The 13,481-nt window shown below is 44.4% G+C and overlaps 1 pseudogene; it reads right to left on the bottom strand.

Annotated features, from left to right (window-relative positions):
• Positions 1-1,048: 1,048 nt before the first annotated feature.
• On the bottom strand, positions 1,049-2,113 carry LOC129553847 (synaptobrevin homolog YKT6-like; annotated as a pseudogene).
• Positions 2,114-13,481: the final 11,368 nt, after the last annotated feature.

The following is a 13,481-nucleotide window of genomic DNA, read 5'->3' on the forward strand; positions in this document are numbered from 1 at the left end:
GGCATGGAGTTGCTGGGTTATGTGGCAAGCATACGTTTAATTTTATTAAAATGCATCCACCAAATTGTTTTCCAAAGTGGTTCTACCATTCTACATTGTTACCAGCAATTTGAGAGTTCCAGTTTCTTTAAATCCTCATCAGCATTTGGTATGTGTGTGTGTGTGTGTGTGTGTTAGTTGCTCAATCATGTTGGACTCTTTGCAACCCCACAGACTGTAGCCCACCAGGCCCCTCTGTCCATGGGATTCTCCAGGCAAGAACACTGGAATGGGTTGCCATTTCCTTCTCCAAAAGGAACTATAGAAAGAAAGAAAGTGAAGTCGCTCAATCGTGTCCAACTCTTTGCGACCCCGTGGACTGTAGCCTACCAGGCTCCTCCATCCATGGAATTTTCCAGGCAGGATTACTGGAGTGGGTTGCCATTTCCTTCTCCAGCACTTGGAATGATCAGTGTTAAGTTCAGCCATCCTAATATGTCTATCCTTGTAAGTTGTTGCTACTGCTGCTGCTGCTAAGTCACTTCAGTTGTGTCCGACTCTGTGTGACCCCATAGATGGAAGCCCACCAGGCTCCCCTGTCCCTGGGATTCTCCAGGCAAGAACACTGGAGTGGGTTGCCATTTCCTTCTCCAATGTGTAAAAGTGGAAAGTGAAAAGTGAAAGTGAAGTCGCTCAGTCATGTCCGACCCTTAGCAACCCCACGGACTGCAGCCTACCAGGCTCCTCCATCCATGGGATTTTCTAGGCAAGAGTACTGGAGTGGCTTGCCATTGCCTTCTCCGTCCTTGTAAGTTATTATGGTTTTAATTTGCGTTTCTTCAATGACTAATGATATTGAACATCTTTAATTTGCTTCTGAACTTGTTGGCTATCCATAAATCTTCCTTTGAGAAGTGTTCAAATATTTTTACTGTTTCTGAATTGTCTTATTATTTCTCTGTATAATTTTTTTACATAATCTGGATTCAAATCCTTTCTCAGACCCATGCAGTGCAAATATATTCACCAAGTCTTCAACTTACCTTTTATTTTTATTTATTTTGCAGAGTCACTGAGCTTTATGGTTTCATTTGGCCCCAAAACACACTTTTACCGGCCTCAAGTTTTCTTTTCAAAAACAACTAGGCATGTGAATTTGAATGTTCCCCACCCCCAGGGGCCTTCCACCCTTTGGTTCCTCCCAGGAGCTCCAAAGCGGAAGTTGAGTCTGTCCCACTCGGGTTGTTGTGAAGTGGCCACTCGGGTTGTTGTGAAGTGGCCACTCGGGTTGTTGTGAAGTGGCTCTGCTTCCTGGGATGGGGGATGGTGGTGTGGTTCTGATGCTAGTGACAGTGATGTGCCAGCGCAGGTGTTCTGCCAGCGGCCGTCACATGGTTGCACAGGACTAGTTATATTTCCTGGCCATTTTGTAGAAGACTTTCGACTGTATTCCCAGCACTTCGGATTTGGACACCAGGTCACTGAGCTTCCCGCCTCGTGCTAATAAAGACTCCATGGTGTTGTGGAGGTTGATCTTGGTCTCATCCAGTTCAGCCTGCACTTTAGTCATGGAGTCAGCTTCTCGGGGGTTCTGGTGTCTACTGAGGTGACTATCCAGGCCTGTGTACTGGATGATATCGGAGGATTCAGCTGGCCAGTCTATCCTGTGGACCTGCTTAGGGAATTCATCTAGTACCTTCTCTAGCAAGGTGAAAGACCCCCAGGATGGATGTTCACTGTCAGCAATGACGACTTCCGCAAGACTGTCATTTCTCATGAAGACATGGCACAGATATTCTTGTTCGACAGAAGCTCAGCTACCTTTTTCAGAACACTCCACAATCAGGATCCCCTGGAGAAGGAAATGACAACCCACTCCAGTGTTCTTGCCTGGAGAATCCCATGGACAGAAGAGCCTGACAGGTTACAGTCCATGGGGTTGCAAGAGTCAGATACGACTTAAGCGACTAAACCACCACTACCAACCCCCCCACAATCAGTTGGCTTGTGAAGGCGGTGAATTCCTAAACGCTGGACCTCTGGAAGAAGCTGAAGGAGGACACATCATATGTGGCTTTGAGCAGCACTGCCTTGGACTCACCTTTGTACAGACACTTAGGTTGTACAGCTTCATGGCGCCACGCCCTCAGGCCGGCCACCTGCCTGTTGGCGGCCTGGGCTCAACAGGGAGCAGTGTGGTGCCACCCCTCGAGGGGCTGATGGGTTGGCCACCTGCTTCCTTCTGCCTTTTATTTCTATTTAGACACCATTTGGTGTCTTCTGATGAGCAGATTTTAAAATTTTGGTAAATTTTAATATATCAATTTTTATTTTATAGTTTGAAATAAAACTATAAAATTATAAAATAAAACTAATGAACTATGCTGTGCTGGGATTAGTCACTCAGTCATGTCTGACTCTTTGCAACCCCATGGACTGCAGCCCACTAGGCTTCTCGGTCCATGGGATTCTCCAGGCAAGAATACTGGAGTGGGTTGCCATGCCCTCCTTCAGGGATCTTTCCAAACCAGGAATTGAACCCAGGTCTCCCACATTGTAGGCAGTTTCTTTACTGTCTGAGCCACCAGGGAATCAATGTTTATTTTATCGCTTAAAATAAAACTATAAAATTATAAAATAAAACTAGTAAACTATAGTTTAAAATAAAACACATTTTGTGTCCTATTGAAGAAATTTTTGCTTAACATAAAGTTGCAAAGATTTTATCCTATTTTTTTCCTAGAAAATTAATAATTTTAGCTTTTACGTTGTCTTAACATTTTAGATTACCTCATTCAGAGGATGTGACTGCTGATTGATTCTTGAGCTGGACCTGGGCAATCAGGATCCTCACTCCCTCCCTGTCCTGGGAATGGGTGTACCACCCATCATTCCCATAGCCAGACCCATTTTCAAGGATGCAGCTGAAGAGAGAGTCATGTATTGTTGAGACCACCTGAGTGAACCCAGTTAAGATCTCTCTATAAACTCCTAATATTCTGGCTGGTGGTGTGAAGATTTACTCATCTTGTGGGTGCCCAGGACAAGCCTCCTAAGTAAATTCCCCTGCTTATTATACTTGTCATTTATCTGGGGTGGTCTGTGTCTTTAGTTTCTACTTGGTCTTAATGGAAGAAGTTTATATTTTGTATATGAATATCCAGTTGTTTCAATACCCCTTATTGAAAAGTTTACCACTTTCCCATCACAGTACCTTGCACGTTAGTAAAAAAAAAAATCAACTGATTATTTATATATGTGTGTATGTATTCTGAACTCTCCTTTTTGTTCCATTGAGCTATTAAACTATTGACTGTGTGGATCACAATAAACTGTGGAACATTCTGAAAGAGATGGGAATATCAGACCGCCTGACCTGCCTCTTGAGAAACCTGTATGCAGCTCAGGAAGCAACAGTTAGAACTGGACATGGAACAACAGACTGGTTCCAAATAGGAAAAGGAGTACGTCAAGGTTGTATATTGGCACCTTGCTTATTTAACTTATATGCAGAGTACATCATGAGGAATGCTTGGCTGGAAGAAGGACAAGCTGGAGTCAAGATTGCCGGGAAAAATATCAATAACCTCAGATATGCAGATGACACCACCCTTATGGCAGAAAGTGAAGAGGAACTCAAAAGCCTCTTGATGAAAGTGAAAGAGGAGAGTGAAAAGTTTGGCTTGAAGCTCAACATTCAGAAAACGAAGGTCATGGCAACTGGTCCCATCACTTCATGGGAAATAGATGGGGAAACAGTGGAAACAGTGTCAGACTTTATGTTTTTGGGCTCCAAAATCACTGCAGATGCTGATTGCAGCCAGGAAATTAAAAGACGCTTATTCCTTGGAAGGAAAGTTATGACCAGCCTAGATAGCATATTAAAAAGCAGAGACGTTACTTTGCCAACCAAGGTCTGTCTAGTCAAGGCTATGGTTTTTCCTGTGGTCATGTATGGATGTGAGAGTTGGACTGTGAAGAAAGCTGATCGCCGAAGAATTGATGCTTTTGAACTGTGGTGTTGGAGAAGACTCTTGAGAGTCCCTTGGACTGCAAGGAGATCCAACCAGTCCATTCTAGAGGAGATCAATCCTGGGTGTTCATTGGAAGGACTGATGCTAAAGCTGAAACTCCAATACTTTGGCCACCTCATGCGACGAGTTGACTCACTGGAAAAGAGTCTGATGCTAGGAGAGATTGGGGGTGGGAGGAGATAGGGACGACAGAGAATGAGATGGCTGGATGGCATCACCAACTCTGTGGACATGAGTTTGAGTGAACTCCGGGAGTTGGTGATGGACAGGGAGGCCTGGCGTGCTGTGATTCATGTGTCACGGAGAGTCGGCGACTGAACTGAACTGAACTGATGGGACCAGATGCCATGATCTTAGTTTTCTGAATGTTGAGCGTTAAGCCGACTTTTTCACTGTCCTCTTTCACGTTCATCAAGAGATTCTTAAGTTCTTCTTCATTTTCTCGCATAAGGGTGATGTCATCTGCATGTCTGAGGTTATTGATATTTCTCCCAGCAATCTTGATTCCAGCTTGTGCTTCATCCAGCCCAGAATTTATCATGATGTATACTGCATATAAGTTAAATAAGCAGGGTGATAATATACAGCCTTGATGTACTCCTTTCCCTATTTGGAACCAGTCTGTTGTTCCATGTCCAGTTCTAACTGTTGCTTCCTGAGCTGCATACAGATTTCTCAAGAGGCAGGTCAGGTGGTTTGGTATTCCCATCTCTTTCAGAATTTTCCGCAGTTTGATGTGATCCACACAGTCAAAGGCTTTGGCATAGTCAATAAACAGAAGTAGATGGTTTTCTGGAACTCTCTTGCTTTTTTGATGATCCAACGGATGTTGGTAATTTGATCTCTGGTTCCTCTGCCTTTTCTAAAACCAGCTTGAACATCTGGAATTTCATGGTTCACGTATTGTTGAAGTCTGACTTGGAGAATTTTGAGCATTTCTTTACTAGTGTGTGAGATGAGTGCATTTGTGCAGTAGTTTGAACATTCTTTGGCATTGCCTTTCTTTGGGATTGGAATGAAAACTGACCTTTTCCAGTCCTGTAGCCATTGCTGAGTTTTCCAAATTTCTGGCATATTGCGTGCAGCAGTTTCACAGCATCATCAAGCCCCATCTACTCATCATCATTTTTATATTTTGTTGAGTTTGATTTGCTAATCATGTGTAAAGGATTTTTACATCTCTGTTCATGAGGGTTATTGGTCTGGATTTCCTTGTTTTGTAAGTCTCTAATTTGTTATCAGTTAATACTGACCTTTTTTCATACTGCTATGATTTTTCCAGTGGTCACGTATGGATGTGAGAGTTGGACTATAAAGAAAGCTGAGTGTCAAAGAATTGATGCTTTTGAACTGTAGTGTTGGAGAAGACTCTTGAGAGTCCCTTGGACTGCAAGGAGATCCAACCAGTCCATCCTAAAGGAGATCAGTCCTGGGTGTTCATTGGGAGGACTGATGTTGAAGCTGAAACTCCAATACTTTGGCCACCTGATGCGAAGAGTTGATTCACTGGAAAAGACTCTGATGCTGGGAAAGATTGAAGGCAGGAGGAGAAAGGGACTATAGAGGATGAGATGGTTGGATGGCATCACTGACTCAATGGACATGGGTTTGGGTGGACTCTGGGAGTTGGTGATGGACAGGGAGGCATGGCCTGCTATGATTCATGGGGTTGCAAAGAGTCGGACATGACTGAGTGACTGAACTGAATACTGACCTCAGAAAATGAGTAGGAACATGTTCCTTTCTCCACTATTTTCTAAAAGCTTGTATGGGATTATTGTCTGTTTCTTAATTGGCAGTAAAGACTTGATCCAATATCCTCCTTTTTACTTTATTGCCACAGATTTCTTCTCGGATTTCACTAATTCTTACTCATTCAGATATCATGTCTTTCTTTTCATGCCCAGAATATATGTAAGAAATCTACTAAGTCACTAATTTATTGTCATCACTGCTCTGCTTAAACAACTCCCTTTTTCCTTGTCTTCCTTGACCTCACATTTAACACGTAGTGTTATTCGGAAGAGCACTTAAGACCTGTCGGAGCCTGGCTCCAACCTCCTTCTTAAATCTCATTCCTCTCCACTAATCCTTCAATTTTCAGTTCTTGGCTATTCATCAAGAATTCCATACTTTAGTAGTTTTGGTGTCTTTAATGCTAATGTTTGATCCTGAAATATTCTATTCTCACTTTTCAACTTTCTTCTTAATATTTTCTCAATTAGTACAGCCTTCCTTGTTTCCCACAGGCATAATTAGATTCTGTCTCTCCAAGGTGTTTCCATCTCTCTAAGGTGTGGCCACAGAAATCTTTGCTTGTACCTCTGCTTGCCTTTGGTGATGCTTTGCTTCAGCTTGATGTGTATCTTTCACCTAACTCTAAAAATCCATATTTCTTTCTTTCTTTCCCAACCCTTAAGAGGAACTCAAGAAATACTTTTATTGATCTAGATTATTGATCCAAAGCCTCTTGAATGTTCTCGGAGCTTTGGTCTTGTCCTGATCTCTTGATGTTTTACCCAATTTCTGAATTCAGGTGAGGATTTGAGGATTTCAGTTAGATGGTCCATGTTTACATTAGTCTAATGTTTTAGTTTTAGTAGTTTTCTTTTTTTTGGCAGGCAAAGGGCACATGGCTTGGAGGCTTTTAGTTCCCTGACCAGGGGTTGAACCTGTACCCTCAGCAGTGAAAGTGTGAAGTCCTAACCACTGGGCTGCCAGGGAACCCCCAACTTCTCTATTTTCTGAGTCATAAGTTCTTGTTTCAGTTACTCATTCTCCCCTTCAGTTCCACTTGGATTGACCTTTGTATTGCTCCTGCCTGCTCATCCTCCTCCAATGAGGTTCTGACCTGACTTTTTCTACCAAAGTTTCAGAGATATGTTCAGTTCAGTTCAGTTCAGTCGCTCAGTCGTGTCCGACTCTCCGAGACCCCATGAATCACAGCACGCCAGGCCTCCCTGTCCATCACCAACTCCCGGAGTACACTCAAACTCATGTCCACAGAGTCGGTGATGCCATCCAGCCATCTCATTCTCCGTCGTCCCCTTCTCCTCCCGCCCCCAACCTTTCCCAGCATCAGACTCTTTTCCAGTGAGTCAACTCGTCGCATGAGGTGGCCAAAGTATTGCAGTTTCAGCTTTAGCATCAGTCCCTCCAATGAACATCCAGGATTGATCTCCTTTAGAATGGACTGGTTGGATCTCCTTGCAGTATAAGGGACTCTCAAGAGTCTTCTCCAACACCACAGTTCAAAAGCATCGATTCTACGGCGATCAGCTTTCTTCACAGTCCAACTCTCACATCCATACATGACCACAGGAAAAACCATTGCCTTGACTAGACGGACCTTGGTTGGCAAAGTAATGTCTCTGCTTTTTAATATACTATCAAAGTTGGTCATAACTTTCCTTCCAAGGAGCAAGCGTCCTTTAATTTCATGGCTGCAATCAGCATCCGCAGTGATTTTGGAGCCCAAAAAAATAAAGTCTGACACTGTTTCCACTGTTTTTCCATCTATTTCCCATGAAGTGATGGGACCAGATGCCATGACCTTCGTTTTCTGAATGTTGAGCTTCAAGCCAACCTTTTCACTCTCCTCTTTCACTTTCATCAAGAGGCTTTTGAGTTCCTCTTCACTTTCTGCCATAAGGGTAGTGTCATCTGCATATCTGAGGTTATTGATATTTCTCCCAGCAATCTTGATTCCAGCTTGTGCTTCTTCCAGCCCAGCGTTCCTCATGATGTACTCTGCATATAAGTTAAATAAGCAAGGTGACAATATACAGCCTTGACGTACACCTTTTCCTATTTGGAACCAGTCTGTTGTTCCATGTCCGGTTCTAACTGTTGCTTCCTGACCTGCATACAGGTTTCTCAAGAGGCAGGTTAGGTGGTCTGGGATTCCCATCTCTTTCAGAATGTTCCACAGTTTATTGTGATCCACACAGTCAAAGGCTTTGGCATAGTCAATGAAGCAGAAATAGATGTTTTTCTGGAACTCTCTTGCTTTCTCCATGATCCAGCGGATGTTGGCAATTTGATCTCTGGTGCCTCTGCCTTTTCTAAAACCTGCTTGAACATCTGGGAGTTCACGGTTTACATACTGCTGAAGCCTGGCTTGGAGAATTTTGAGCATGACTTTACTAGCGTGTGAGATGAGTGCAATTGTCCGGTAGTTTGAGCATTCTTTGGCATTGCCTTTCTTTGGGATTGGAATGAAGACTGACCTCTTCCAGTCCTGTGGCCACTGCTGAGTTTTCCAAATCTGCTGGCATATTGAGTGCAGCACTTTCACAGCATCATCTTTCAAGACTTGAAATAGCTCAACTGGAATTCCATCACCTCCACTAGCTTTGTTCATAGTGATGCTTTCTAAGGCCCACTTGACTTCACATTCCAAGATGTCTGGCTCTAGGTCATTGATCACGTTATCGTGACTATCTTGGTCGTGAAGATCTTTTCTGTACAGTTCTTCTGTGTATTCCTGCCACCTCTTCCTAATATCTTCTGCTTCTGTTAGGTCCATACCATTTCTGTCCTTTATCGAGCCCATCTTTGCATGAAATGTTCCCCTGGAATCTCTAATTTTCTTGAAGAGGTCTCTTGTTTTTCCTATTCTGTTGTTTTCCTCTATTTCTTTGCATTGATCACTGAGGAAGGCTTTCTTATCTCTCCTTGCTATTCTTTGGAACTCTGCATTCAGATGCTTATATCTTTCCTTTTCTCCTTTGCTTTTCGCCTCTCTTCTTTTTACAGCTATTTGTAAGGCCTCCTCAGACAGCCATTTCGCTCTTTTGCATTTCTTTTCCATGGGGATGGTCTTGGTCCCTGTCTCCTGTACAATGTCACGAACCTCCATCCAGAGTTCATCAGGCACTCTATCAATCATATCTAGTCCCTTAAATCTATTTCTCACTTCCACTGTATAACCATAAGGGATTTGATTGAGGTCATATCTGAATGGTCTAGTGGTTTTCCCTACTTTCTTCAATTTAAGTCTGAACTTCGCAATAAGGAGTTCATGATCTGAGCCACAGTCAGCTCCTGGTCTTGTTTTCGCTAACTGTATACAGCTTCTCCATCTTTGGTTGCAAAGAATATAATCAATCTGATTTCGGTGTTGACCATCTGGTGATGTCCATGTGTAGAGTCTTCTCTTGTGTTGTTGGAAGAGGGTGTTTGCTATGACCAGTGCGTTCTCTTGACAAAACTCTATTAGCCTTTGCCCTGCTTCATTCCGTGCTCCAAGGCCAAATTTGCCAGTTACTCCAGGTGTTTCTTGACTTCCTACTTTTGCATTCCAGTCCCCTAGAATGAAAAGGACATCTTTTTTGGGTGTTAGTTCTAAAAGGTCTTGTAGGTCTTCATAGAACCGATTAACTTCAGCTTCTTCAGCATTACTGGTTGGGGCATAGGCCTGGATTACTGTAATATTGAATGGTTTGCCTTGGAAACGAACAGAAATCATCCTGTCATTTTAAAGATTGCATCCAAGTACTGCATTTCGGACTCTTTTGTTGACCATGATGGCTACTCCATTTCTTCTAAGGGATTCCTGCCCACAGTAGTAGATATAATGGTCATCCGAGTTAAATTCACCCATTCCAGTCCATTTTAATTCACTGATTCCTAGAATGTCTATGTTCACTCTTGCCATCTCCTGTTTGACCACTTCCAATTTGCCTTGATTCATGGACCTAACATTCCAGGTTCCTATGCAATATTGCTCTTTACAGCACCGGACCTTGTTTCTATCATTGGTCACATCCACAACTGGGTATTGGTTTTGCTTTTGCTCCATCCCTTTATTCCTTCTATAGTTATTTCTCCACTGAGCTCCAGTAGCATACTGGGCACCTACCGACCTGGGGAATTCCTCATTCAGTATCCTATCATTTTGCCCTTTGTTGCTGCTCATGGGGTTCTCAAGGCAAGTATACTGAAGTGGTTTGCCATTCCCTTCTCCAGGGGACCACATTCGGCTGTGGTCCATGTGATCAGATCAGCTAGTTTCCTGTGATTATGATTTCAGTTTGTCTGCCCTCTGGTGCCCCCTAGCAATACCTACCGTCTTATTTGGGTTTCTCTTACCTTGGTCGTGGAAAATCTCTTCACAGCCGCTCCAGCAAAGTGCAGCCGCTGTACCTTACCTTGGACGAGGGGTATCTCCTCAAGGCCGCCCCTCCTGACCTTGAACGCTGAGTAGCTCCTCTCGGCCCTCCTGCGCCCGCGCAGCCACCGCCTGTTGGACGTGGGGTAGCTCCTCTTGGCCGCCGGCCCTGGCCTCAGGCGTGGGGTAGCTCCTCACGGCCGCACCTCTTTGCGTGGTTCGTTGCGACGGGGCCGGCGTCTCTCGCGTCGCGTCTGCGCCGCCGGGGCCGGCGTCTCTCGCGTCGCGTCTGCGCCGCCGGGGCCGGCGTCTCTCGCGTCGCGTCTGCGCCGCCGGGGCCGGCGTCTCTCGCGTCGCGTCTGCGCCGCCGGGGCCGGCGTCTCTCGCGTCGCGTCTGCGCCGCCGGGGCCGGCGTCTCTCGCGTCGCGTCTGCGCCGCCGGGGCCGGCGTCTCTCGCGTCGCGTCTGCGCCGCCGGGGCCGGCGTCTCTCGCGTCGCGTCTGCGCCGCCGGGGCCGGCGTCTCTCGCGTCGCGTCTGCGCCGCCGGGGCCGGCGTCTCTCGCGTCGCGTCTGCGCCGCCGGGCAGAGATATGTTAGCATCCTCTAAGATAGAGTGATCTATCCTAAGCTCACTGTTACCAAGCTTGGCTTCAGTGTTAGAAAGTTGAGTACTTCAGGTTAGTGTTCATAATCTTGGCTCTACCTAAAATGACACCTACCATGTCTTCTTCCCTCTGGAACTGGGTTAGTACCCTTAGAACACGGCTTTCCTAGATGAATGAACTGGTTCTGGGTAATGACCATTTCCAATCAAATTGTGCTATTCTCTTTTAATATAACTTGTGTTAACCTCTATCTTTCTAATTAGGGATTATCTTTCTGAAGACATACAAGTCTGGCCAAGTCCAGAACTACAAATTTTCATGTATTTGTTCTTATTTTTCCTTTGGCTTCATAAAAAAAATACTTTTTTTCCTTCAAAAAACAAAGTTTTTTTCTTAGTGGCTTTGAAGAATCCATGAAGAGTCATGCATACCACCACACATATCCTTGTATGCACACACTCAATTTTTCCAGTCCTTCTCAATCTAATGCAAAGTCCACATCCTCTATTCTCTTGAATATTCTCTCATAGATTAATCTGGCACCACTTTAAGGAGTGATTTTAGTGACTGAGTCAAGTGTAGAGAAATTGGCTAAGAAGAGACAGAGCTGAAGGTAATCTCACTAAGGTGAGATAAGATATGGATGGCAATACCTACAGGACTTGGCCTGCCCTTGTGTCTACCATTGAAATCTAGCGCAGACGACATTTGGCATTTTCTCCAGCCTTATTCCATGGCCAGATTCTCTCTTCTTATGAACACTGTCACCTATTAATCCATTCTTCCTCGCATGGTTCCACCTTTGTCATGGGGTCATATAGGTAATATTGTAGCTGGTCCTGGTGTTGTCCCTCCCCATCTCCCTGCCCTCCTCTTACCTTCCCTAAATCAGGTTGCTTGGTGATCAAATTAGGTGGTCCCATTTCCCATCACAGGACGTCTCTCCTTGCTTCTGTTTGCAGGCCCTTAGCCCTCTCTTGACATGGCACCCTGGAGTATGATGTTCAGAATAGTCCCCATTGGGGCTGTTCCCTGAGGACTCAGTAATAAGAAGAGACCTTGTTAGACCTTTGTTTGAAGAGGGAGAAGAGTACTAATTGGTATCTGGATGGTGGGAGTTTCACTTTGGATCCCTATAGGCAGTGCCTGAAAAGGTAACCATTAAATACCCTGTTCTTGGGACCTGACTGGTAGCTTAACTTCTCATCCCTCTGTAGGTTAGTGCAGCTCTTTGGTGAGTAATGTTTAAGGGTAGGCCCAAGGAAGAGAGATTCGTATAGGCTACATCTACAACTTAACTTTTCCCCCAACCTTCCCAGATCTGGATAATCTGATACGCTGTCTGGGGGTAAATATGTATTGTATTGATATCAGTAGGGAAAAGGGGAAATATCACCAATACTGATGATGTGTACATCATCAGAGATCTATCTAGACCTTTTGTGTTGTATATGGGCTTCTCTGGTGGCTTATGTGGTAAAGAATCTGCCAGCAATGTGAAAGACCCAGGTTTGATCTCTGGGTTAGGAAGATCCCTTGGAGAAGGGAATGGCTACCCATTCCAGTATTCTTTCCTGGAAAATCTAATGGACAGAGGAGCCTGGCAGGTTATAGTCCGTGGGGTCGCAAAGAATCAGGCACAACTGAGTGACTAACACTTTCACATTGTGTCATATACAAGGGGGGAAATTGGGTGTGTGAGAATTACTTCCTCCAAAGCAGGCAAACATCCTGTTGGTTCTGGCTCAACAGTAAGTTATTTATAAGTCAGCTTCTCCTTGAAACCTGCAGGGTGAGCCTTAGGGAAACATTTATGGAGGCCCCTAAATCTGCCTTCAGAAATCCTCTAGCTCCAGGATTCTTAATCTCATTTTACTACTTCCCTCATGGAAATAAAGGAGTTGAGTTTACTGGGTTAGACTTTCCCTTGAGGCATCAGGTTTATAATGAGGGACATTTGCTGGGTCCTGAGGGGATAGTTGGGCCGTTAGATGTAATTATTTCCTACACAGTCCTGAAGACACTGTTTCATTCCACAAAGTGTGCTGAGGCTTAAGGTTGGGCAGCTTTTTGGAATCTGAAGCTGGTGCTCAGGTGGTCAAAGTCACATTTCTTGACACCTTCCAGCACCCCTTCCCTCACAGCACCATATTCTGGGGATGCTGAGGGAAACAATGTGTGTTGGGAGGGACAAAGGGAGCATTATCTGGGAGGATATAGTGTTTTTGACTGGGTGGCTCCGGGTTACTACTAAACAACATCCAACCACGGGATGAATCTACTTCCTTTTTATTTTTTTGGACCCTATCATCTTTTGTCAAATCAAATGCATTGCCTCTGAATCACTAAAGTTTCTGTTGCTCTTAATCAGATAACTCCTAATGCATCATTTACTTATTATAATTCAGCAACAATAAAATTAATGTTTTTAGCATTTGATAAGGAATTTTCACATATTGTATGTCATTGGATTCTCATAATGATCCTGTGAGGTAGGTTTTAGTATATGTTCATTTCACATGTGAGGACATAAGGCTTGAAAATGGTTAGATGCTTTGCTTAAAGTTACACAGCAGACATACGGCAGAAATAGTACCTCGAACCAGGATCTTGACTTCTGGTCCAGAGTTTATACCAAGAACCAGAACTATAGGTCCACTCAAATATCCTTATCTTCCAAGCCCTTATGCCTTCTGCTGTTATCACATAGTCTCCTTAGCAGCTATGGTTTAAGGTATGGGCAACAGTCATG

Source organism: Moschus berezovskii, chromosome 14, assembly GCF_049115385.1.
Source record: "Moschus berezovskii isolate FMDL1 chromosome 14, NW_MosBer_1.0, whole genome shotgun sequence".
NCBI classification, from domain to species: domain Eukaryota; kingdom Metazoa; phylum Chordata; class Mammalia; order Artiodactyla; family Moschidae; genus Moschus; species Moschus berezovskii.